At 42.2% G+C, this 24,958-nt stretch overlaps 1 protein-coding gene across 4 annotated transcripts in view; it reads right to left on the bottom strand.

The window, feature by feature from the left end:
* Positions 1 to 24,958, bottom strand: part of LOC114465918 (bromodomain-containing protein 4-like) — a 119,792-nt gene that overhangs the window by 67,385 nt on the left and 27,449 nt on the right. The gene's annotated exons all lie outside the window — the stretch shown is intronic.

Below are 24,958 nucleotides of genomic sequence, written 5' to 3'. Positions count from 1 at the left end.
TGTGTGTGTGTGTGTGTGTGTGTGTGTGTGTGTGTGTGTGTGTGTGTGTGTGTGTGTGTGTGTGTGCGTGTGTTTGTGGAGCGAATATCTCCCCAGCGTGGTGTCTGTTCAACCTGAAACTTTGTCAACGGCTTTCACATACCAAAAGTGTGTGCATCCGTTATTTTGGAGAATTTTGGTGTTGCAAATAATGCTGCAACAACGAATCAATGTAATCAATAATAATCAATTATCAAATGCATCGACAACAAATTGTGTCATCGATTCGTCGTGTTGCGCAGGGATTGCGACAATGAATCCTGTCAGGTTAACTACAGTGCTGAGGAAAGATATTGGAGATATAATGTTGGGAAAAGTGTTAAGGGATGGAAACCTGTTGGTTGTGTGTAAAGATGATCAACAGAGTCAGCGTGCATATGGACTGAAAGTGATAGAACAGCGTCAGGTTGTGAGCGCTAGTTATGTTGGAATGGGCAGAGGGTGGATTAAAGGAGTGATATGGGGCGTCCCTGCTGAAATGTCAATGGAATAAGTTAAAGCAAACATATGGGGGGCAAAGATTAAAGAGGCTAGGCGTTTGCAAGTGTCCCGAGATGGAGAGAGAAGGGATAGTGAATCTGTGCTTTTGGAATTTGAAGAAATAATGATGCCAAAGAAGGTGTATGTGGGTTGTTTGAGCTACAATGTCCGGGAATATGTGCCAGGGCCGATTAGGTGTTATAAGCGTCAGAGATATGGCCATACAGCAAAGGTATGTAGAGGGAAGCGCAGATGTGCTCGGTGTGGAGAGGACCATGAATATTCTGAATGCAGTAAGGAGCAACCTCATTGTTGCAACTGTGGCGGGGATCACAGTGTGGCTTATAGGGGCTGTGAGGTGTTAAATAAGCAGAAAGAAATTCAGCAGGTAAGAGATCATCAGAAAGTCACTTATGCTGAAGCGTTCAAAGTGGTTAATGAAGGTGGTGGAAGAGCTAAAAAGGATGAAAGTGTGAACTTAAGCATAGAGCGTGTGGCGGAGGCTGCAGATCAGGAAAATGTGGCGAAGGTGGATCTAAAGAAGGTGGTCACTTTCATAACAGCTGCGATAAATTCAACTATGGATGTGAAATAAAAGTCAGAAAGAATTCAAATAATTGTTAAAGCTGCAGAGTGTAATCTGGGCCTGAGTGGACTTACTTGGGGTGAGGTAAGCAAAGACCTGTATTATCAAGCCAGGTCAGAGAGGCCATGTACATGATGACATCTTTATGCCGTAAATGATTTTAGCTAAAGGAGCTAAAGAAATACATTGATGTTATGCCCAATAAGCCGGAGTTGGTGTGTATTCAGGAAACATGGCTCCGGTCTAGGTTGGATTGTAAAATCCAAGGATATATTACTATAAGATATGACAGGGGTGAAGGTGGTGGTGGAGGATGTGCAACGTTTATATGGGAGGATATTCCTTTTAGAGAATTGGGCATAGGAAAAGATCAAGAACATGTGTCTGTGGAAATCTAGACAAGAGAAGGTGTGGTTGTAGTGATTATTTTTGCAAATGGAAGGAATGGCTCATGGTAGGGTGGTGTTATGTGGAGATTTTAATGCTCACAGTACATTGTGGGGAGAAACCAGGAATGACGTTAATGGAAATGTGCTGGAAGAGGTGTTGGAGGACAAGAGTATGGTCTGTTTAAATGATGGTAAAGGGACCCGTATTGATGTATGGACAGGGAATACCTCTGCTCTGGATCTAACTTTGGTTACAAGAAACATGGCTGGTCTGTGTGAATGGGAGGTGGTGGAAAAAACAACCATGGGCAGTGATCATTTCCCTATAAAACTGAGAATTTTATTTCAAGGAATAGTGTCACAGAGCAGTTTAGCTGGCAGATGGATTTTTGCTAAAGCTAAATGGGAGGTTTTTAGAAATATAAGTGAAAGGGAGATTGACCAAGTAGACCTGAAAAATGATATTCAAATTATTGATAATAAGATAAGGAAAATATTAATTTAGGCAGCAGGGCAGACCGTACCTAAAAGTAGTGGGAAAATAAAAAGAAAATCAGTTCCGTGGTGGACGGAAGAGAGTAGTGCTGCCATTAAAGAAAGGGATTCAGCATTTAGACGTCTGAGAAGAGTTATGAACTATGACAACTTGGTAAAATATAAAAACGCTCAGGCTGTTGTGCAAAGGGTTATTAGAAAGGCTAAAAGGCAAAGTTGGCAAGTTTTTTGTGAAAAAAATGGTAGAACTACACCTATAGGAGAAGTGTGGGGTGCCATAAAGAGTATGCGGGGTATCCGGAAAGAGCGACACTATCCAGTTTTAAAGATGCAAGGTGAGGTAGCAGTGTCTAATGAGGAAAAAGCAGAAATGATTGCAAAAGCGTTAGTCAAAATACACAGTTCTGATAATTTAACAGAGATGGGTAAAAGAGGAAGAGAGGAGACAAAAGCAAGGCACCCTGATGCTCTTAGGAGGAGGGAGGACAATAGAGGTGTTATGGATGTCCCCTTTACTATGGAGGAAGTAAAGAGGGCAATATCTAGATCTGTAGACTCCTCACCAGGCAAGGACAATATTTGTTATAGCATGCTCAAGAATCTGGGTCCTAAGGCGCTCAGGAAAAAGGGTTTTATAATAAAGTATGGGAGACGGGTTCTTTGCCAAAAAAATGGAAAGAGGCAGTTATTGTTCCTATTAAAAAACCAGGAAAGGATTCTTCTAATCCAAGTAATTATAGACCAATAGCTTTGACATCTCATATGGGAAAGATAATGGAAAGGATGATTACGGATCGGTTAGTGTATTATGTCGAAAGCAAAGGAATTCTGTCACAATATCAGAGTGGATCTAGAAAGGGGAGGGGAACAATGGACCCTGTAGTATGCTTGGAGACAGAAATAAGAAAAGCACAAACTAATTAAGTCAGTCATGGCAGTCTTTTTTGATGTAGAAAAGGCTTATGACATGGTTTGGAGGGAGGGGCTGATGATTAAGCTAAATGAAATGGGTATATTAGGTCGAACTTTTAATTGGATTAAAGATTTCTTGTTTGACAGGCATATTCAGGTAAGAGTTGGGAGCTGTATTCTGTAGAAAATGGTACTCCCCAATGTGTCATAAGCCCAATTCTTTTTTGTATTATGATAAATGATGTTTTTGAACAGGTTGATAGTAGTATTGGACGGTCGCTGTTTGCGGATGATGGAGCATTATGGAAAAGAGGGAAAAATATTTGTCATATAACAAGGAAAATGCAAGGGGCCATGAATATTGTTGAAAAGTGGTCATATTCATGGGGGACTTGGTTTTCTGTTGAGAAAACTAAAGCAATGTTTTTTACAAGGAAAAAGAGATTTGATATAAATATAAAGATATATGGACAAGATGTGGAACAAGTGAAGGAGTTTAAGTTTTTAGGAATGTGGTTGGACTCTGGATTAACAAGGAATTTTCATATAAACCATATTGTGTCAAAATGTAAGAAAATTCTAAATGTGATGAGGTGTCTTTCTGGTGAGGAGTGGGGGGCAAGTAGATCAGCATTAAAGAAGATATATATAGCTTTGATTAGATCAGTTTTAGATTATGGAAGTAGTGTATATGGTTCAGCCGCAGTAAGTGTGTTCACCACATCACCCCCGTCCTACAACAACTTCACTGGCTTCCCATAAAACAAAGGATCAACTTCAAAATACTCCTCATCACCTTCAAAGCACTTCATAACCTGGCCCCTCTGTACATATCTGACCTCCTCCACATCGCCACCCCTGCCCGCACACTCCGCTCTTCCTCCACTCTCCAACTCTCTGTACCTCCGGCCAAACTCATCACCATAGGGCACAGAGCATTCAGCTACTGTGCCCCCCAGCTCTGGAATTCGCTCCCCACTAACCTCCGTACCATAGACTCCCTCCCACTCTTCAAATCACAACTCAAAACTCACCTCTTCAGACATTCCTTCTGCATCTAGTCACACATTCACCACACCAACACTGTACCCTGTTTTATTCCGTTGTACTTGTTTTTATCTGTTTTATTCTGCTGTTTTTATTGTGTTTATTTTAATGACTGCCCTGTACAGTGTCCTTGGGTGTTCTGAAAGGCACTTTTAAATAAAATGTATTATTATTATTATTATTATTCTGAAGATCGTCACCCTGCAGTAAGAACACTATTACCTTGTTGGGAGAGTGAGAGGGCAAGACGTGATTGTTTTGCATGGAAAGGGCAGAGAAATGTCGAGATCATGAAGATGGATCAGAAACACTTTTCTTCGACTGCTCCATTGACGGTTACTCCTCCGTGGTTGTTTCCAGCAGTCTCAGTAGATTTTAGTTTTTTGAGTAAGGAGAAATCACGAGTTTAATATGAATGTGGAAGTGTTGGTAGAGGAACGGTTGAGAACAATATATAGCTCACTCACATCAGTGTTTACGGATGGTTCGAAGGATCCTAACTTAGGAAGTTCAGCGTTTGCGTTTGTGATTGCAGCTCTTCAAGTAGCAGTAAAAAGGAAAGCCGCAGACCATTTGGCAGTTTTTACAGTGGAGATGTTGGCAATTTCATCAGCGTTACAGTGGATAGAAGAATCACAAGTGAAGGAAATAATTATATGTTCTGACTCGAGCTCTGTGCTAATGGCAATTAAAAATTTTAAGTCTTCTAGTAGACAGGATTTAGTGAATGAGATTTATGAAAACTTGTTCAGGCTTCATGGGAGAGGTTTCAAGATTTTATTTTTATGGATTCCAGCACATAGAGGGATAAGCGGTAATGAAGCAGCGGATAAATTAGCAAAACAAGCGCTTACTTCAAATGAACCTTGTATGGACATACCTTTTAGTAGGACAGAGGCAAAGTCTTTTATTAAATGGAATATCATGACAGAATGGCAGGCGTGTTGGGACTCTTCAAACACGGGGAGACATTTATACGCTATACAGAGCACAGTGGGTTCTTGGAGGTGTACCACTGGAAGTAACAAAGAAGAGAGGATCTTTACTAGATTGAGAATAGGACATACGAGGCTGAATAAAACTTTACATCTCATCAAAAAGCATGTAACTGAGCATTGCAATGACCAAGAGAATGTGGAGCATGTTCTTCTAAGATGTAGTAGATATGCAAGACAAAGACAAATTATGCTTCAGGATTTACATCGTCAGGGGATGGAGATTAGTGTGAGTAATGTTTTGAATAGAAGGGTAATCAAATTCCTTAAAGATTCAGAAGTTTTGGGAAGAATATAGTTTTTTTTTTTCCTTCTCTATTAGGATAGTGTTATTAAGAATAAGGATAATTATTGGGAGTTAGGAAAATGATAAACCACATAAGAAGAAGAAGAAGAGGAGGAGAAGAGCACGGGACGATGGCGGAAGAGAAAAGGAATAAAAACAAAGTGACGAAAGTGTGAGAGCACTTTACGTTAAACAATAAAAAGACGTAGGTAAAATGCAACATTTGCAAGTCGGACCTGATATGGCACGGGAATACGACCACACTGATGCAGCACCTGAGACGTAGGCATATCGGAGTGGAAAGCGGAAAGGAGAGCTCAGTGCCCGTGTAGGTGATGAAATTTTGTTAGGTTTTACGTGTGAAAGGTGGTTCCAGCAAGAGAACCTTCACCTGTTATTGATAATGTGTGGGACGAGTCTGTGAGTCATTGTGTTGTGCAATTACCGTTACATATTTTACACATCTTAAGTTTAGAGATGTTATATAAAACAAGTCTTGGTAACAGTTTTTGATTTGGATTTAATGTTCATTTGTTATTGCTCTTAAATCTCAGGTCCCTTTATGCAACAAAAATACCTCTTTTTTTATGCACTAAGAAATGTTAAACGCTAAACAAATACTTTTATTTGTACAAATTTATGTCTTTTATCAGATTATACCTAAACCGCCACATTGGTACAAACTTTATCAATCCATCATGCGCATGTCCCATAGAATTAAAACAGGGAAATCGTACATGTTATTTTGCACCCGCAAATTTACCCCTTTATAACACTCCAGTATGTACACCTTTTTTGTATATTCAACCTTCAAACACATACTCATTTGGCCATAACTGACAACTCTACTTAAGCTCCAACTATATGAATACATGCTTCCGACGGGTAACTGTACTAGTCTATCTATAATGCAAGAAAGGTCTGCGTGTGTGTGTGTGTGTGTGTGTGTGTGTGTGTGTGTGTGTGTGTGTGTGTGTGTGTGTGTGTGTGTGTGTGTGTGTGTGTAGCGAATTTCTTATGGGCAAGCACAAAAAACGTTCTTTGCCCCACGGTGACGGCGTTTCATGCAGATTCTGTCCATTTCTGTGTTTAACCGTTTTCATAGGTCGATTCCGTCCGCAATTCCGTAGGTAGCAAGAGACAGAGACAGAGAGAGACACAAACACACACACAAACAATTTAGAATAAAAATATACAAAATAAGTAAAATAAAACAAAAAACAAAACAATATTTATACAAAAAGTACACTAAACAACAACAGAAATGCACAAAAATATTTTTTAAAAAAAGGCTCCAAAAACACAAAATGACTCCAAAAAACATACATTGCAGAAAAATACACCAAACAACAAAAATATGAAAAAGATTCAAAATACACAAAACAAAATATTTATACAAAAAACCAACCTTCAAACACAAACTAATTTGGCCATAATTGATAACTCTACTTAAGCCCTGTACTAGTCATCTTTAAAAAGCAATCCCTAGAGGCATTGGGAGGTGTTAGGATTGTGAATTATTGCATGTTTTTTAACAAGGTCTTTGTTATTTACATGTCGCGTCTATTATGACAAAATAATGAAAGTTTGAAATGCTTCAACAAAACATGTATTCATTAACTCACTCAGTGCCATTGACGAGATAACTCGTCATTTAAAATCCAAACGCTCAGTGCCATTGACGAGAAAACTCGTCATTTGCATTTTCACTGCATTTGCTAGAAGAGACACTGGCGCAGGTCTCCCTGTAATATCTAGCCTGTCTGTGATGTAGTGACCAAATGGCGCCCTAAAGATGGCTGTACTGCAATGAGAGATCAGCAGCGATGGGTCTAAAAAGCTGAGAAGAAGCGAAGTTGATGAGGGAGAGTGGAGAGCAGATGGTTAGCGAAAAGACAGTTATAGAGAAAACAGTGACACAGAGACAGAGAGATGAAGGTGAGAGCGAGGGCGATGACAGAGAAGACGATGAAAGAGAAGACGGTGAGGGAAAAGACGATGCAACAGAAAACCTGATCCGGATTCATCAGATGAATGGCTGCCTTCAGGATCGACCAGGAGCAGCAGAGCAGCGTCCCCAGATGACCCAGAGGGACATGAAGGAGGTAAGCACTAACTAGCTTTATAACTAAAGATTGATTTGATTTGCTAACTTGCTAGCTAGCATCAAAGCGATCCCTGCACCCCTGCGATCCCCCCCCACACACACTCCACGCCACATGAACGTCATTTTATCCCACTTGTCCCAGTACTGAGTGAATTAATTCTAAATTTTTAGATTGTGCATCCAGCAGAGAACCCACTCATCCTGTTGGCACAGCTAAAAAAGGAAAAAAAAGACTGCAGTAAAAAAAAAAAAAAAAACTTTATAGTAATTGTATATATTTCTATAATTTACAGGTCATGCATCCAGCAGAGGTAGTAGGCAAGACTTTGGCTGGCATCAAACTAGTTGGCAGCCAAATGAAATCCCCTTTACTGCAACACCTGGACTCCGGAACGCTGCTGCAGAGCTGGAGTCCAATGTGGAGCCCTGTCTCAGTGTTTTTTTTTGTTGTTTTATATAACAAAACAATGTTCAGATGTTGTCACTAAAGCAAAATAAATAGATTTAAAGTCACTGACAGGGTTTTATAGAAAAAGGCTGTTTTCTCAGCTTTTTGTTCTGAAACTGAAGATTTGTGTAAAACTTGCTCTATTCAAATATCAAAAACCTGCCAGCCAGTCTTATTTGCAATAATTTACCGTCCCCCAGGCCCTTATTCTGAATTCTGAGTTTATATCACACTTAGTCCTCAGTTCTGATAAAATACTGATAGTAGGAGATTTTAATATCCATGTGGACAAAGATAGTGATAGCCTGAGCTCAGCCTTTATGTCCCTAATAGACTCAGTTGGCTTTTTTCAAACTATTAATGAAGCTACTCATCGTTTAAATCATACTCTTGATCTTGTTCTAACATATGGCCTTGATATTAATGAACTAAAAGTCTACCCTGAAAATCCTCTGCTATCAGATCACTTTTTAATATCTTTTAACATTATCCTAGAGGATCTCGCACTGTGCAATAAAACAGTTACGAGTAGAAATCTGTCCAATAGTGCTGTGGCTAAATTTAAAGAGGCCATTCCTGCTGCCTTAAAATCAGTGCACCATCCAATAAATAACTATGACATTAATTATAACCCCTCTCAACTGGATCTGCTTGTCGATAGCTCTGCTAGTCTACTAAAATCCACCTTGGACTCAATTGCCCCATTGAGGGAAAAAAACTATTAAACGTCAGAGGAAAGCTCTGTGGTTTAGCTCTGAAACTCACACACTCAAACAAACAACCCGTAAATTAGAGAGAATGTGGCGCTCCAATAAAACAGAGGAGTCACGAATACTCTGGCAAGAAAGCCATAGTAAATACATGACAGCCTTACGACATAGTCGATCTACATACTATTCCTCACTAATTGAAGAAAATAAAAATAATCCGAGGTACCTTTTCAGCACTGTAGCCAGGCTAACACAAAGTCAGAGCTCTATTGAGCCCATGATTCCTCTAGCCCTCAGCTGTGAGGACTTTATGACATTTTTTAACAATAAAATTCATAAGATCAGAGATAAAATTAGCCACTCCCTGCCTTCACCTGGACCTGCTGTACCATTAAATGTAAATAGGCCTAACCTAAACTGTTTCACACATATAGGACTTCAGGAACTTAACTCTATTATTTCATCCTCCAAACCATCGACCTGCCTTTCAGATCCGATCCCAACTAAGCTGTTTAAAGAAGTTGTTCCCCTAGTCTGCCCATCTTTGTTGGAGACAATAAATATATCCCTATCAATAGGCTACGTGCCACAGTCCTTTAAAGTAGCTGTAATCAAACCCCTTCTCAAAAAACCTACTCTTGATTCCAGCACTTTAGCAAACTACAGGCCTATATCTAATCTTCCTTTTATTTCAAAGATTCTTGAGAAAGTTGTGGAGGCTCAGCTCTGTGAATTTCTTCAAAACAACTGCCTGTTTGAGGACTTCCAGTCAGGTTTTAGAGCTCAACACAGCACAGAGACTGCTTTAGTTAAAGTAACTAATGATCTACTCTGGGCTTCAGATGAAGGACGACTCTCAGTGCTGGTTTTATTAGATCTTAGTGCAGCTTTTGACACTATAGATCACTATATTCTACTAGAGAGATTAGAGGAATTACTTGGAATCACAGGGACTGCCCTAAACTGGTTTAAGTCCTACCTATCTGATAGGTACCAGTTTGTACACGTGAACAATAGGTCTTCTGTGTACACTAAAGTAAGCTACGGGGTTCCTCAGGGCTCTGTGCTAGGTCCAATCCTCTTCTGTATCTATATGATCCCCCTTGGTAATGTTATGAGAAAATACTCTGTTAACTTTCACTGCTATGCTGATGATACCCAACTGTATGTATCAATGAAGCCAGGTGAGACAAATCAGCTATCTAAACTTGAGGCCTGTCTAAAGGACATTAGGGCCTGGATGGACCAAAATTTTCTTCTTCTCAACTCAGACAAGACTGAAGTCATTGTACTGGGCCCACGACGCCTTAGAGAAACCTATGCTAGCCTAACTGCCCTAGATGGCGTTACTCTGGCACAAAGCACAACTGTTAGAAACCTTGGGGTTCTATTTGATCAGGATTTATCCTTCAACTCTCACATAAAACAAACTTCAAGAACTGCCTTCTTTCATCTCCGTAACATTGCTAAAATCAGATCTATCCTGTCTCAGGGCGACGCCGAAAAACAAGTCCATGCTTTTGTTACCTCTAGACTGGATTATTGTAATTCTCTTTTAGCAGGCTGCCCGAACAAGTCGCTTAAGACACTTCAGCTGGTTCAAAATGGTGCAGCACGTGTACTGACTAAAACTAGGAGAACAGATCAGATTACTCCTGTATTAGCCTCTCTGCATTGGCTTCCCATAAAATATAGAATAGAATTCAAGATTCTTCTTCTCACTTATAAAGCCCTAAATGGACAGGCACCAGTCTATCTCAAGGAGCTTGTAGTGCCATACAATCCCCCCAGAACACTACGCTCTCAAAATGCTGGACTACTCGTTGTTCCATTTGTCTCTAAAAGTAGTATAGGAGGAAGAGCTTTCAGTTATCAGGCCCCACTTCTCTGGAACCATCTACCAACCACAGTTCGGGGGGCAGACACCCTCTCTACCTTTAAGGTTAGGCTCAAAACATTCCTCTTTGGTAAAGCTTTTAGTTAGGAACCAGCTCATAGCTCATAATTAAGATGCAATAGGCATAGACTGCCGGGGGGGCGGGGGGTCTGGCATGCTCGGTTGGAGAGAGGTTGGAGAGGGCGTTAAGAGAGAGGTCATTTAGGTTAGAGAGGGACCGGAGAGGGTCCCATTCCTCTCTCAAACACTCCCTCTATGTCTGCTTCTTCCCTTGTGTGTTTGCTCCTGTACTCCTTCTGGCTTTTGTCTTGCAGGTCCGTGGGATCCTTAGTGTGGAGTTACAGAGTCTCAGCGGCTCTGTCTCCACCCTTTCCTCTGCACACACCCAACACAGCATAACGTGGATGGCTGTTCATCATAGGAATGGGATCCACACAAGGTTCCTGCTGCTTAACAGAAGGTTTTCCTTGCCGCCATGATGAATTCATGTTGGGTGTGGGATACATATGTATGTGTATATACGTATATATGCATATGTGTGTATCCATAAAATGAAGAGTCCGTCCTTAAGACTGCTCTACTGTAAAGTGTCTTGAGATACCATTGGTTATGATTTGGCGCTATACAAATAAAGATTGATTGATTGATTGATATTCAACGGCGGATTACGGAAGAACGAAACAAGCCAGAAACAATTTTTTTTCTGATGAAAGTAGAGGCTCCAATCTTTCAGAATCTGGTGTCATATCTCAGATAGTCTTAGTAGAAAATATTCTATGGGCCTTTAAAAATCAGTCAAAATGCTCAAAAACGCCAGGCACAGAGGGTGGTAGAAAATCAGAAAATGGCTGGCACTGAATGAGTTAAACAGTCTCTACAGGATTTCAGGAATTCTGCGGCCTAAAATGCCTGATTTTGCAGCAGCTTTTTCATAAAACTGCGGCAGTATTTTGAGGCTTTATTGTTTTTCATATGTCTGAATTGTTTAAGGTTTTGTAACAAAAAAAATCCTAAAATAAAAAAGGTATTTTTTCTGAAGAATCTCCCCAATACATGATTGCAGGAAACTGAAAGGGAATATTTATTGCAGTGCAAATCACAGATGAACTATAAAATAGAGATAAAAATGTGATGCAATAAAGACTGATAAGCTGCAGTTTACATTTTTAAGATTAACCAGCAAATATGGGGGGGGGGGCACTCTGTTAAAGGGTACCTGTATTGAATTTTAATTGTAAGCTCTTTCAAAAGATCATATATAATAGTAAAGGTTTAGTAAGGATATTTTCTCTAGAGCAGCCAGCAGCCGTTTGTGAGACATGTTCACTGCTATTTTGCTCGTTAATGTCGTATTAGTTGTACCACTGTCTGTGATCCGACCAAATGGTGGTTCCTGTGGCTTCGGTAGTGCCACCATCTGCCACCGGCTTCAGTAGTCGATGGTGGCATACATGAGGCGCCTGGAGTCAGTGTTTACTCAAAGTACTATCATGGTTTAGCAGCCTCGTTGTACTATTAGATCTACCTGAGCCACATCTTGTTGGGTCACGGTATTTGTTACAACACGTGTTCATAGAGTTGTAGTGGCTGTTGGGAATCGAATACACTCCTGGCTTTGTCAGATTGGTCAAAATTAAGGAAATGTTGCAGTGACTGGACATAATTGCATATTTGTGTGAATTTGCATTAATAGTTGTGATCCCAACATTACAAATTCCTGGAGGGACCAATTAAAATATTACAGTTGATATTTTGTTTAAACATATGTACCATTATGTAAGACTGATAATTGTAGAAAATCACAAGACAAACATAATAAAAATAATAATAAAATAATAAAAATACCAATTTAGTCATAGTAAATACACAATTTTTTTCAACTACAAAATTGTCAATGTCTGAAAGTATCAAATTGAAGAAATATCTACAACATTTATGTTGTTTAATCTTTTAAAATTTTAATTTTTCACATAAAGCCGTTAACTGTATTTTTAAAAGTCCCAGATCAGATGTTAAGCACCTGAAAGTTAAGATATTTTACAATATTAAACCTGTTTGACTAAAAGGGTGCATCAGCAGTAAACAAGCTAGATACAGGTACTTAAAGGAGAGTATGGCAGGATCAAGAAATAAAACGGGAGTTACAAATGTAACTACGGTTCTATGAACCCTACATGGCTGCCAGAGGCGGCGCTTCAAGCACTGGATGATACCATCTCGTGAAGATACAGGTCGAGTGTAATACCAACAAAGTCACGTGTGACTCCGAGGACCTGGTAGTCTATAACGGTTCCGTCCGAGGTTCTGTTTTTTCAGAATCTACTCGCGAAACTGAGGATTCCGAAAGACTGACTGCTCTGGCGGTCATCCAGAGTTTATAGAACCGCAGTTACATTTGTAACCGTTTTATTTCTTGATCCTGCCGTACGCCAGTGGCGGTGCTTCAAGCACTAGCTGACCCCTACCAACAAAGTCATAAGGGATCATCATCAACCACCTACCTATTGTGTAGAGGAATGGGAGAGAACCACGCCCAGGGGATGTGGGAAAGCAACGTTCACCCTATAAAATCTTGCGAAGGTGTTTGGCGATGTCCATGATGCCGCTGCACAAACTGCCTCTAGGGGCACCCCCTTCATAGCAGCCCATGAAGTGGCTATGCTCCGAGTGAAATGGCTCCTTACTCCTTGTGATGGAGAATCACCCTTTGCATGATATGCATGGGTGATGGCATCCACAACCCAGTGGGGAAGCCTTTGTTTGGATAAGGCACACCCCTTTCTGGGATCGCTGTGACACACAAACAGTTGATCTGAACAGCGAAAGTTAGCTGTAGCTGTCATAGGCACTCAGTGCTCAGACAGGACACAGTAGCTCAGATTTCTCACTCCCCACTTCAGCTGAGGGTATAAATTGTGCCAGTTGAAAAAGTTGGTTACTATGGGATCCTGATAGAACTTTGGGCAAAAAGGCTGTATTAGGCCACAGAGTAACCCCATACCTGTCTGGGTTCCACCTCAAGCATGACTCACTGACTGATAATGCATGGAGCTCACTCACACGCTTAGCAGAGCTGATCGCCAGCAGGAAAGCCGCCTTCTCTGACACCCATGCCATAGTGTTGTGTTCAAGACCACACTATCCAAGACCAAGACTTGCCCGAGACCAGAATGCACCGAGACCAAGACAAGACCAAGACTTTTGGGAGCCGAAACCGAGTCAAGACCAAGACCGAGACAAGCCGAGACCAAGACCAAGACCATAAACATTTTTTTTTTCAATTTAAAAAAATATATAAATAAATAAAATTATGGCAAGGTTCAACAGTTAAATAACATTCTCTCTTTAATTTTAGTTTATTTTAAATACATTTGACGGACAAAAAAGGTGCCTGCAAAAAATTTACTAAAATATTAAAACTACTACTGCTACTGATAAATTCACAATTATTCTACATATTTGAAAACAAGATTTTTATGTTGGCTGAATGTACCGCAAGTGTTTAAAAGCATTTCTGCCAAGAAATAATGATTCTGATTCTTGGAGTTGTGCAGGTAAACAGGTCACAGAGTTCACAAGATAATTTTTTAGTTTGAAAAAGCCTTTACACAGGCCAGTTTTTTTAATTCACTTAGTTGATATAGTTTAATTTGGTTGCTGTAATATAACTAGGATATTCAATTAACAAAGGTTTCCAACTGTAACTGTAAAAGTGAAACTTTCTGAAATAAAACTACAAACAAGTTGTCAGCAGTGTAAAAACATAGAGCTACAGGTAGATGTGAAACTAAATAAAACAAACTCAAACCCTGGACCAGTCATGTGACAAATTAATCAATAGTTCTTGTTGAGAATTATTATTATTCTGGATACAGTGGAAACAGAAACTATAAAAAATTATTATATTGTGAACCTGTTTATATTGTGGGGAACATATTATATACATACATGTAATTGGAGTCTAAAGACACACAAAAAAACACCACTTTAAAAAGAAAATAGACTAATATAAGACCTCTTTACAGTTATTTAAGTCATTCTGGGCTAGTGCAACTCTGCGGCGATGACGCGCTGGTGACGACATAAACCAAGATGGCGGCGGCCCGGACTACAGCCGACATTATGTAATAAAGCCTTAAAAGACATGGATATAATGAAAAGAGTGGATGGACAGAGGCATAAACATGCAGACTTTCACATGGACACACACGGACTTATTAAACACACACAGACTTATTAAACACACACAGACCTTAGTAAACATGGTAAACGGAACAGGCTTCACCGCTCGGCTGGCACTAGGACCCAGAAGCAGAGTAAGTGCGTCCCCTAGGCTGTAATATCATCAGTTTATCATTTTACCTGTTATTAGAGCTACTGTCTTTACCAGGGAGATAATATTTATTCATGGTGATTGTTTTCTGGAGTTTTACTGGGATTTTTACCGGTGATTAGTTCATATCTCCCTTGCGCTCCGTGGTCCAAACTGACACCATAGCCACACACACGTCACTCAGTCACATTAAGGAAGGTTGTGGTCATTATACGGGGTGGATTAAATAATGAATAAAGGATTGTTTTATCCCGTTCTTCTCCGTGTTATTATCACATTATAAAAAAGTTTAAAAATAGCAGGAATTAGTGCTGGTCTTGAACGGTCTTGACGGAAAATCCCGAGTCCGGGCAGCCCGAGTCCGAGACAAGACCGAGTCAAAATGCTTCAGAGTCCGAGACGAGACCAAGACCTTTAAAATTTGGTCTCGAGACCGGTCTCGAGACCAAGACCGTGCCAACCCCACCTGCGGCAAGGGCTCAAAAGTGGGAGAGCACAATCCCTCCAGGACTGAGGGCAGATCCCATGATGGAGCCTTTGGGGCTATTGGAGGCCGAAGCCTTAAAGCCCCTTTCAGAAAGTGTGACACCAGTTTATGAGCCCCCACGGTAGCACCTTTCACCCACACGTGCTGGGAGGATATTGCTGCCACATAAACCTTCAGTGTGGAAGGAGAACACCCCTTCTCTAAGAGCGACTAGAGAAAACTCAGGATAACTGGAACGGAGCAGTGTGTAGGGTTCTCCCCAATCTTTATACACCAGGCTGAGAAGAGCAGCCTCCTATTCTCATATTGTATCCTTGTAGAAGGAGCCCTGGCATTAAGGAATGTATGGAGGACAGAGTCTGAGCACTCACCTAGTAGCAGTTCGGGCCCTGTAGTGGCCAGACCCACAGCTGTAGGCAAAGAGGGTTGGGATGCCAAATCCGACCTTTCAGTTGGAAGAAGAGGTCTAGCCTGTTGGGTAGACTCCAAGGTGGAACACAACAAAGCTGACGTAGCAGGGGAAACCACGTCCTGCCTGGCCAGTAGTAGGCCACCAGAAGTATCTTGTGGCCCTGCTGGAGAGCCCTCTGGAGCACAGCTGGGATTAGTGGTAGGGGCATACAGAAGCCCTTCTGGCCAATTGCATGCCAGGGCATCCTGCCCCGGTGGACTGGTGGCCTCTGTCCAGGAGAACCACAGGGGGCAATGTGTTGTGTCCTCTGAGGCAAAGAGATCTACCCCCGCCCTACCATATCGGCCCCAGATACGGAGTACTACCTCTGGGTGAAGCCTCCATTCCCCCGAATGAGGGCTGCTGCGGGATAAGAAGTCCGTAACCTGATTCATCCGACCTGGCAAGTACATCACTCTCACATTGGCCAGGCGGGACACAGCCAAAGTCAGGAGATCTTGGGTCACGTGCAGCAACTGGTGTGAACTTGTGCCTCATTGGCGGTTGACCTGGGAGACAGCAGCAGTATTGTCTGTCTGAATTAGTACGTGCCTGCCCCTGAGTTATGGCAAAAAAATGCCTCAGCTCGGCATGCATGGCTCGCAACTCCAGCATGATGTGTGCTGGGAGCTCCTGGGCCGAACAACGTCCCTGGGCTATGCGGTTCCTCCAGACCACTCCCCACCCTACTAGGGAGGCATTCGTTGTAATAATCTCACTGCTGGCCGGGACAGGGCCCATGGGTATGCCCTGGAGCATGAAGGACTGATGAGTCCATTCTGACAGGGCCTAGATGCACTGTAGGGACACCCTGATCTTTCTGTGCCTGTGACTGTGAAGCCTGGCATCCAGGCCCAAGCCAATTAGCCAGCGCTGGAGTGGGCACAATTTTAGCAGGCCCAAGGAAATTACAGCTGCTCCAGCTGTTAGCTTCCCCAAGAGGCACAGAAAGCAGATATAAGGCAGCCACAACCCCTCTCGGAATTGAGGGAGAAGACTCAGGATGTCGTATACCCGCCGTCTTGATGGACACGCCTTCATGACTAGGGTGTCCAGATCCACTCCAAGGAAAGTTATGGTCTGGGAGGTGTCAGGGCAAAATTCGTTACTTATGTTTATTAATATATTTACTCATATATTTGCCCATATACATTATTCTTTTAGGCCTTAAGTTGTAACTTTTCACTCTGTCTTTCGAACGTCAAGCCGGACGGTCACTCATTTTTGTCCATCTTTGTACTCCTTTTTATTTAGTTTAGAATAAAATCATTTTTTATTAATTCACTGACTCTGCAGTCTGGTCTTCTTCGCTCACCAACGCAGAGAGTGTTTTTACAAGCCAAAGACGAGGTAACCTTTCTTTTTCACCATAACAGAGGGAACCATGACACTTTTTACTAAGTTCACCCTGAGGCCCAGTCGAGCAACATGAACAAGAAGGACTGACGTGTCCCGAGAGACCTGCGCCTGGTAAGGTGCACACACCAGTCAGTCGTCCAGGTAAGAAGTACTTTCATGCCTTGTGCCTGCAGTGGTGAGAGCTACTGCCACGCACCTGGTGAATACTCTGGGTGAAAGAGACCCTGAATTGAAAATGTTGTCCCTGGAAGGCAAAGAGCAGGACTTTCCTGTGGCAGGGTATGATGGGGATGTGGAAGTAGGCATCCCTGAGGTCAATCGATCACCCCTGGCCCATACCTGTCAAGTATCCCATTTTAGCCGGGAAGCTCCCGTATTTTACCCCTCTTTCCCTCCATCTTCCTGTATTAGTATTTTCCCGTAAATATCCCATAATTTAATGTAATAATTATTATAAGATGCCTTACTAAACTGAACGCCATCACTAGCCTCGCGAGAACTGCCACCTGAAATGGCCTGGGTAGCAATGCTTACGAGATTAGTGCCGACAGCGGCAACAAACCCAGAAACAACTCAGAAGAGAGATCTAATCTGTTAGATTAGTAACTGAGATTTTAACGTCTCCTACAGCGGAAGGAACCACGTAAGTCAGCATGAAAAATCAGCCAATCACAAGCACCACAAATATACACTGCTTTAAAAAGTGTTAAAGAATGTAAAGTCTGCCACAAATGTGTCTAATGTTTTTATTTAAGCTGTTTTATAATTTAGGAATTAGGGCTGGGTGATATATCGAGATTCAAGATGTATCGAGTTTTCTATTTTGGCGGTATAGAAAACTATAATATTTCATATATATATTATAGCTTATTATGTTCCAAAATACTAGTTTTAAGAGTCGCTGCTTTTACTTCTCAGAACAACATGTAAAGCTCAGTTAGATGGATTTCTGTGCGCATATATTGATCAGCTGTTTGTTAATAAATGAGCCTGTGTGGCATTTTTTACCAGCAAATTTAACCCAGAATTGTCTTTCTGATCAGACTTTATTTTATAAAATTATTGAGATTTATATCGTATATCACCATTTTGAGAAAATATATTGAGATATGAGTTTTGGTCCATATCACCCAGCCCTTGTTGGAATGTTCACAGCATTTCAATGTTAATAAAGGTCGACCTATCAGATTCTACTCACATAATTGTATGTAGTAAGTTGTTGACAAGTGGGTATTTTAGATTTCCTGTACACCTGTCTTAAAATATAAAGGATACTGGAGCTTGGTTGGGCGGGTGGGACGGCTGGTAGTGGGAGCAGAAAATTTCCCTTATTTTCAAATCCAAAACTTGACAGGTATGCCCTGGCCACCACATGCAGGACCTCTGCAATGGTTAGCATGCGAAATGTAATGACTTTCAGGTAATGATTGAGACCCCTGAGGTCCAACACGGGACGAATTCCACCGTCCCTTTTTGGTATGAGGAAATATGTGAAATAGAATCCGCCGGGGTGAACCTTGGGGATCTATCCGCTCGATGGCACCCTTCTCGAGGAGAGCGAACAGCTCCTCAATCAGGGCAAGGGCTTTTGCCGGGTATTTTATGATGGTCTGTGTGACCCGGCCATGGACTGGGGGCCGGCGTCGAAACTGCAGTCTGTAACCCTGGGTTGAGGTTGCAATCACCCAAGGGTCCCTGGTGGAAGCAGCCCAGTAACTGAGCTGCTGCTGGGAGAAGCAGCTGACAGCCGGCTCCAAAGCCTCAGGGCCTCTTCCCCTCCCTTGGAGGGGGGCGGGTGCCGCATGGGGCCCGCTGCTGGCCGGAGATTTGACGGCTCATCTTCTCCTACCCTTGGATTCCCGGCCCAAGCACTGTGCTGCCCAGGTCACCAAAAAGCTCTTGGTGGAGCGCCTTGAGCCTGTGGGGCATCAAGTTGTAGGCAAGCTAAAGCCATACGTATTACAGACTCCATCAAGGACCCCTCCGAGCCACCTACTGAGCTGTGGGCTGAAACACTTGAGCCCCCCCCCGACACATGGGAGGGTGTGACATAGCAGGCTGCTGCACTCTCTCCAAACTCCGTAGCCAAAGCTGCAACATACATAATGTCATCCTCGCTGAATGCTGTCTGAGTTAAGGTAGGGGAGGATGAACCCCTAACAGCCAACTCGGCCAAAAAGCAGCCTTCACTTGGTCACATTCTGCCAAGTATGGCCCCTGCGGCGTCTGCGTCTGCTGGGAGGAAAACCACCTTGTTGCTGGCCTGGGGGAAACTGGGTCGGAGCCAGTTGGCCTGGTTGGGAGACAGCATCCATGAGCTGCTCCACCTCGTCCAGTCTGGCGGTCCACACAGTTCGAGGCATATAACTGCAATTGATGCAGGGATCCTCTGAGAGGCCCTCCCGCAGGTGCTCTAGACCAAGGCAGGGGGGACACAAGTCATGACCATTCTCAGGAAGCAGAGGGGTCTAACAGGCAGAGCAGCCATCACTAAGAGGTAGCTCTGCCATCATAATTGTACCAATAAGGCTTATAATCAAACCGTGAGGATACTGGGAGAGGGAAGCGAAACACACTTCCTTCATCTAAACAGGCTCATGAATGAATTCAGAGAGAGGGGAGCGAAACATACTTCCTTCACCTATAAATGCTTAAATTAAAACTCTGCCAGTACTGGGAGAGGGAAGCGAAGACACACTACCTTCACCTATAAAGGCTGATAATTTAATTAATTAAACTGCGCCAATAGTGGGAGAGGAAACAAAGACCTACTACCTTCACCAATAACGGCTTAAATTAAACCAACTGTGCCAAATACCGGGAGAGGGTAGCGAACACACACTCCCTTCACCTACAAAGAGTTAATTTAATTTAATTAAAGTAAATTAAACCATGCAAATAACGGGAGAGGGGAGCCGAAACACACTACCTTCACCTATAAAGGCATATATATGTCTGAAAGTACCGGTTTAAACGGTAACAAACAAAACAATGCTGTAAACAGAGTAACTAAGAAAGCACCCGCAGAGGAAGAGGGAAGCTAACACGCTGCCTTCACCTCTGCATGGTGTGTACCAAAGACCCTCCACATGGAAGCGGCGCACGCGCCCTCCGGGGCAACGTGAAAACAAAACAAGCTGTACTCACAATATACCTGTGCGTCCTTAACCGTCTCATGAAGGAGTGAGTTACAGCTTACCTGTCTTTTACATGAAGTTTGTGTGTCTGAGTGGCAGGTGATCTTGTTTGGATGAGAGAGCATGATCACTGTGGTGTGTGTGGATTTTGGTCCTTGTGTATGTGTGTTTCTCATCTCTCCAAGCTGCTGTCTGTGCTCGTCTTCCTGTTGGTTTATGTCTCTCGGTCGGTTTATGGTCTGTGTGCGTTTTCCTGTCCGTCGCTGCATGTTTCTATTTGAGCACTTCTGTCTCTTGCCTGTTCCCTGCGTGTGTGGCTCTGTGTAGTGTGCACGACTGTGTGGATGCTGCATGCTGTGAGTATGTTCATGCGACTGAATGTGCTTGAATTTTTTTTTCTGGAATGCACGATTGGGTGGTGCTTGGGTTCCGTGGTCGTAGGTGTAGTAGCATTGTGTGTGCGCTCATTCTTTTTGGTTTTGAATGCTTCATCACCCATCAACCATAAAATACTTAAAATGAATTGGGTTTTTTACCAAAAATCATACCCTATGCTCCTTTAAGAGCCAAACTTGATTCCACAATTAACGTTTCCGGCAAGGTGTGGCTAACCAAGCAGCTAAAACTAGTAAAGACCAGCCTGGCTGGTTAGATCAGTACCAACATTTGAGAAATTATAAAAACCAACTTATTTGGTGGTGACGTGCTGACGTGCTGACGTGGTGACGTATCGTGGTGACGTATCGATCATTTCCTGTTTACGCTCTACCGCTGCTTGCAGCGCTCTACTACTGTGTTCTGCTAACTCTAATCAAACTTGTTGTCATTGATATTTTAGCCTTGAAAACACTTGTTTTAATTTTTACCGTACAGTTAAACGTACGAAGGTTAAGTAAAAAGCAATCTCGCCTCTTATAGGCAGTACAATCTCCTTTAAACTTCCTTTTGTCCTTAGCTTAGCTTAGCTTAAATTTAGCACCTATGGCTTCTCTCTCCTCCCCTCCGCTCTCCTGCCCGGTGTGTCAGATGTTTAGTTACTCCTCGTCCTCCTTTAGGGACAATGGTAGTTGCATAAAGTGTAGCGTACTGTTAGATATGGAGGCGAGGATCAACAATCTGGAGAAGCGGTTCCGCACCCCTGATACCAAAACCGAAGCTAGCAAGCAGGACCTAGCCGGTGCGGACCGTGCTAGCTCTAGCTTAGCCTCCCCCCCGGCCAGCAATGAGTGGGTTACTGTCCGTGGTAAGCATAGTCGAAGGTCAAAAAGCCGCTCGGGACACCACCATGTTCACGTCTCAAACAGGTTCTCCCCCCTCCGTGAGGACAACACACTCACCGGGGAACAAACTCTGATAATTGGCGACTCCATAGTGAGAAACGTGAAGCTAGCGAAGTCAGCGGGCATTGTGAGGTGCATCCCAGGGGCCAGAGCGGGCGACATAGAATCAAATCTAAAGTTGCTGGCAAAGAGTAATCGTAAGTTTGATAGGATAGTCCTCCATGTCGGCACTAATGACTCCCGACGTCGCCAGTCGGAAGCAACCAAAGTGAACATTGAATCAGTTTGTGCTTATGCTAAAACAATGTCGGACTCCGTAATTTTCTCTGGTCCTTTACCAAATCTGACCAGTGATGACATGTATAGCCGCATGTCATCATTTAACCGCTGGCTATTGAGGTGGTGTCCAGAAAACGAGGTGGGCTTCATTGATAATTGGAGATCCTTCTGGGGAAAACCGAACCTGATAGGAAGAGATGGAATCCATCCTACTTTGGAGGGAGCATCTCTACTATCAGAAAACATGGCACATTTATGACATCTCATGAATGAGACCATGTTACAGAGGGGGAGTCCTCCACGCCCCTCTGCGCTTGCCTTAGGACAGTTTCCCTCCCATTGCTATCAGGATAGCTGTGTTCATCGCCATGACAACTGTTGTGATGGTGATGAATATTATTTTATGGAGACGGTGTCTGTCCCCCGACCCATATTTCACAATGATTTTAACATAAAATCAAATAAAAGAGCTATCAATTATAAAAATCTGAAAAAAATTAAAATCTCAAATCTAGAAACACCAAAACATAAAACCATTAGATGTGCTCTATTAAATATTAGATCACTGAGATCCAAATCTCTACTAGTAAATGACCTTATCTCAGAAAATAACTTTGATTTATTCTGTTTAACTGAAACATGGCTGTATCAAGATGAATATGTTAGTTTAAATGAAGCCACTCCTCCCAGTCATTTAAATACTCATATGCCACGAGACATAGGCCGTGGAGGTGGTGTAGCAGCTATTTATCATTCCTCTCTCCTAATCTATCCTAAACCAAAGGCCAATTACACTTCCTTTGAAAGCCTGGTTCTAAATTTATCTCATAGCGAATCAAAAACCTGCCAGCCAGTCTTATTTGCGATAATTTACCGTCCTCCAGGCCCTTATTCTGAATTTCTATCAGAATTCTCTGAGTTTATATCAAACTTAGTCCTCAGTTCTGATAAAATACTGATAGTAGGAGATTTTAATATCCATGTGGACAAAGATAGTGATAGCCTGAGCTCAGCCTTTATGTCCCTAATAGACTCAGTTGGCTTTTTTCAAACTATTAATGAAGCTACTCATCGTTTAAATCATACTCTTGATCTTGTTCTAACATATGGCCTTGATGTTAATGAACTAAAAGTCTACCCTGAAAATCCTCTGCTATCAGATCACTTTTTAATATCTTTTAACATTATCCTAGAGGATCTCGCACTGTGCAATAAAATAGTTACAAGTAGAAATCTATCCAACAGTGCTGTGGCTAAATTTAAAGAGGCCATTCCTGCTGCCTTAAACTCAGTGCACCATCCAATAAATAACTATGATATTAATTATAACCCCTCTCAACTGGATCTGCTTGTCGATAGCTCTGCTAGTCTACTAAAATCCACCTTGGACTCAATTGCCCCATTGAGGGAAAAAACTATTAAACGTCAGAGGAAAGCTCCGTGGTTTAGCTCTGAAACTCACACACTCAAACAAACAACCCGTAAATTAGAGAGAATGTGGCGCTCCAATAAAACAGAGGAGTCACGAATACTCTGGCAAGAAAGCCATAGTAAATACATGACAGCCTTACGACATAGTCGATCTACATACTACTCCTCACTAATTGAAGAAAATAAAAATAATCCGAGGTACCTTTTCAGCACTGTAGCCAGGCTAACACAAAGTCAGAGCTCTATTAAGCCCATGATTCCTCTAGCCCTCAGCTGTGAGGACTTTATGACATTTTTTAACGATAAAATTCACAAGATTAGAGATAAAATTAGCCACTCCCTGCCTTCACCTGGGCCTGCTGTACCATTAAATGTAAATAGGCCTAACCTAAACTGTTTCACACATATAGGACTTCAGGAACTTAACTCTATTATTTCATCCTCCAAACCATCGACCTGCCTTTCAGATCCGATCCCAACTAAGCTGTTTAAAGAAGTTATTCCCCTAGTCTGCCCATCTTTGTTGGAGACAATAAATATATCCCTATCAATAGGCTACGTGCCACAGTCCTTTAAAGTAGCTGTAATCAAACCCCTTCTCAAAAAACCTACTCTTGATTCCAGCACTTTAGCAAACTACAGGCCTATATCTAATCTTCCTTTTATTTCAAAGATTCTTGAGAAAGTTGTGGCAGCTCAGCTCTGTGAATTTCTTCAAAACAACAGCCTGTTCGAGGACTTCCAGTCAGGCTTTAGAGCTCAACACAGCACAGAGACTGCTTTAGTTAAAGTAACTAATGATCTACTCTGGGCTTCAGCTGAAGGACGACTCTCAGTACTGGTTTTATTAGATCTTAGTGCAGCTTTTGACACTATAGATCACTATATTCTACTAGAGAGATTAGAGAAATTACTTGGAATCACAGGGACTGCCCTAAACTGGTTTAAGTCCTACCTATCTGATAGGTACCAGTTTGTACACGTGAATAATAAGTCTTCTGTGTACACTAAAGTAAGCTACGGGGTTCCTCAGGGCTCTGTGCTAGGTCCAATCCTCTTCTGTATCTATATGATCCCCCTTGGTAATGTTATGAGAAAATACTCTGTTAACTTCCACTGCTATGCTGATGATACCCAACTGTATGTATCAATGAAGCCAGGTGAGACAAATCAGCTATCTAAACTTGAGGCCTGTCTAAAGGACATTAGGGCCTGGATGGACCAAAATTTTCTTCTTCTCAACTCAGACAAGACTGAGGTCATTGTACTGGGCCCGCGACACCTTAGAGAAACCTATGCTAGCCTAACTGCCCTAGATGGCATTACTCTGGCACAAAGCACAACTGTTAGAAACCTTGGGGTTCTATTTGATCAGGACTTATCCTTCAACTCTCACATAAAACAAACTTCAAGAACTGCCTTCTTTCATCTCCGTAACATTGCTAAAATCAGATCTATCCTGTCTCAGGGCGACGCCGAAAAACTAGTCCATGCTTTTGTTACCTCTAGACTGGATTATTGTAATTCTCTTTTAGCAGGCTGCCCGAGCAAGTCGCTTAAGACACTTCAGCTGGTTCAAAATGCTGCAGCACGTGTACTGACTAAAACTAGGAGAAGAGATCACATTACTCCTGTATTAGCCTCTCTGCATTGGCTTCCCATAAAATATAGAATAGAATTCAAGATTCTTCTTCTCACTTATAAAGCCCTAAATGGACAGGCACCAGTCTATCTCAAGGAGCTTGTAGTGCCATACAATCCCCCCAGAACACTACGCTCTCAAAATGCTGGACTACTCGTTGTTCCATTC

The sequence above is a fragment of the Gouania willdenowi genome, chromosome 1, assembly GCF_900634775.1.
Source record: "Gouania willdenowi chromosome 1, fGouWil2.1, whole genome shotgun sequence".
Taxonomy (NCBI): Eukaryota; Metazoa; Chordata; class Actinopteri; order Blenniiformes; family Gobiesocidae; genus Gouania; species Gouania willdenowi.
This window is presented reverse-complemented; position numbering and strand designations above follow the sequence as displayed.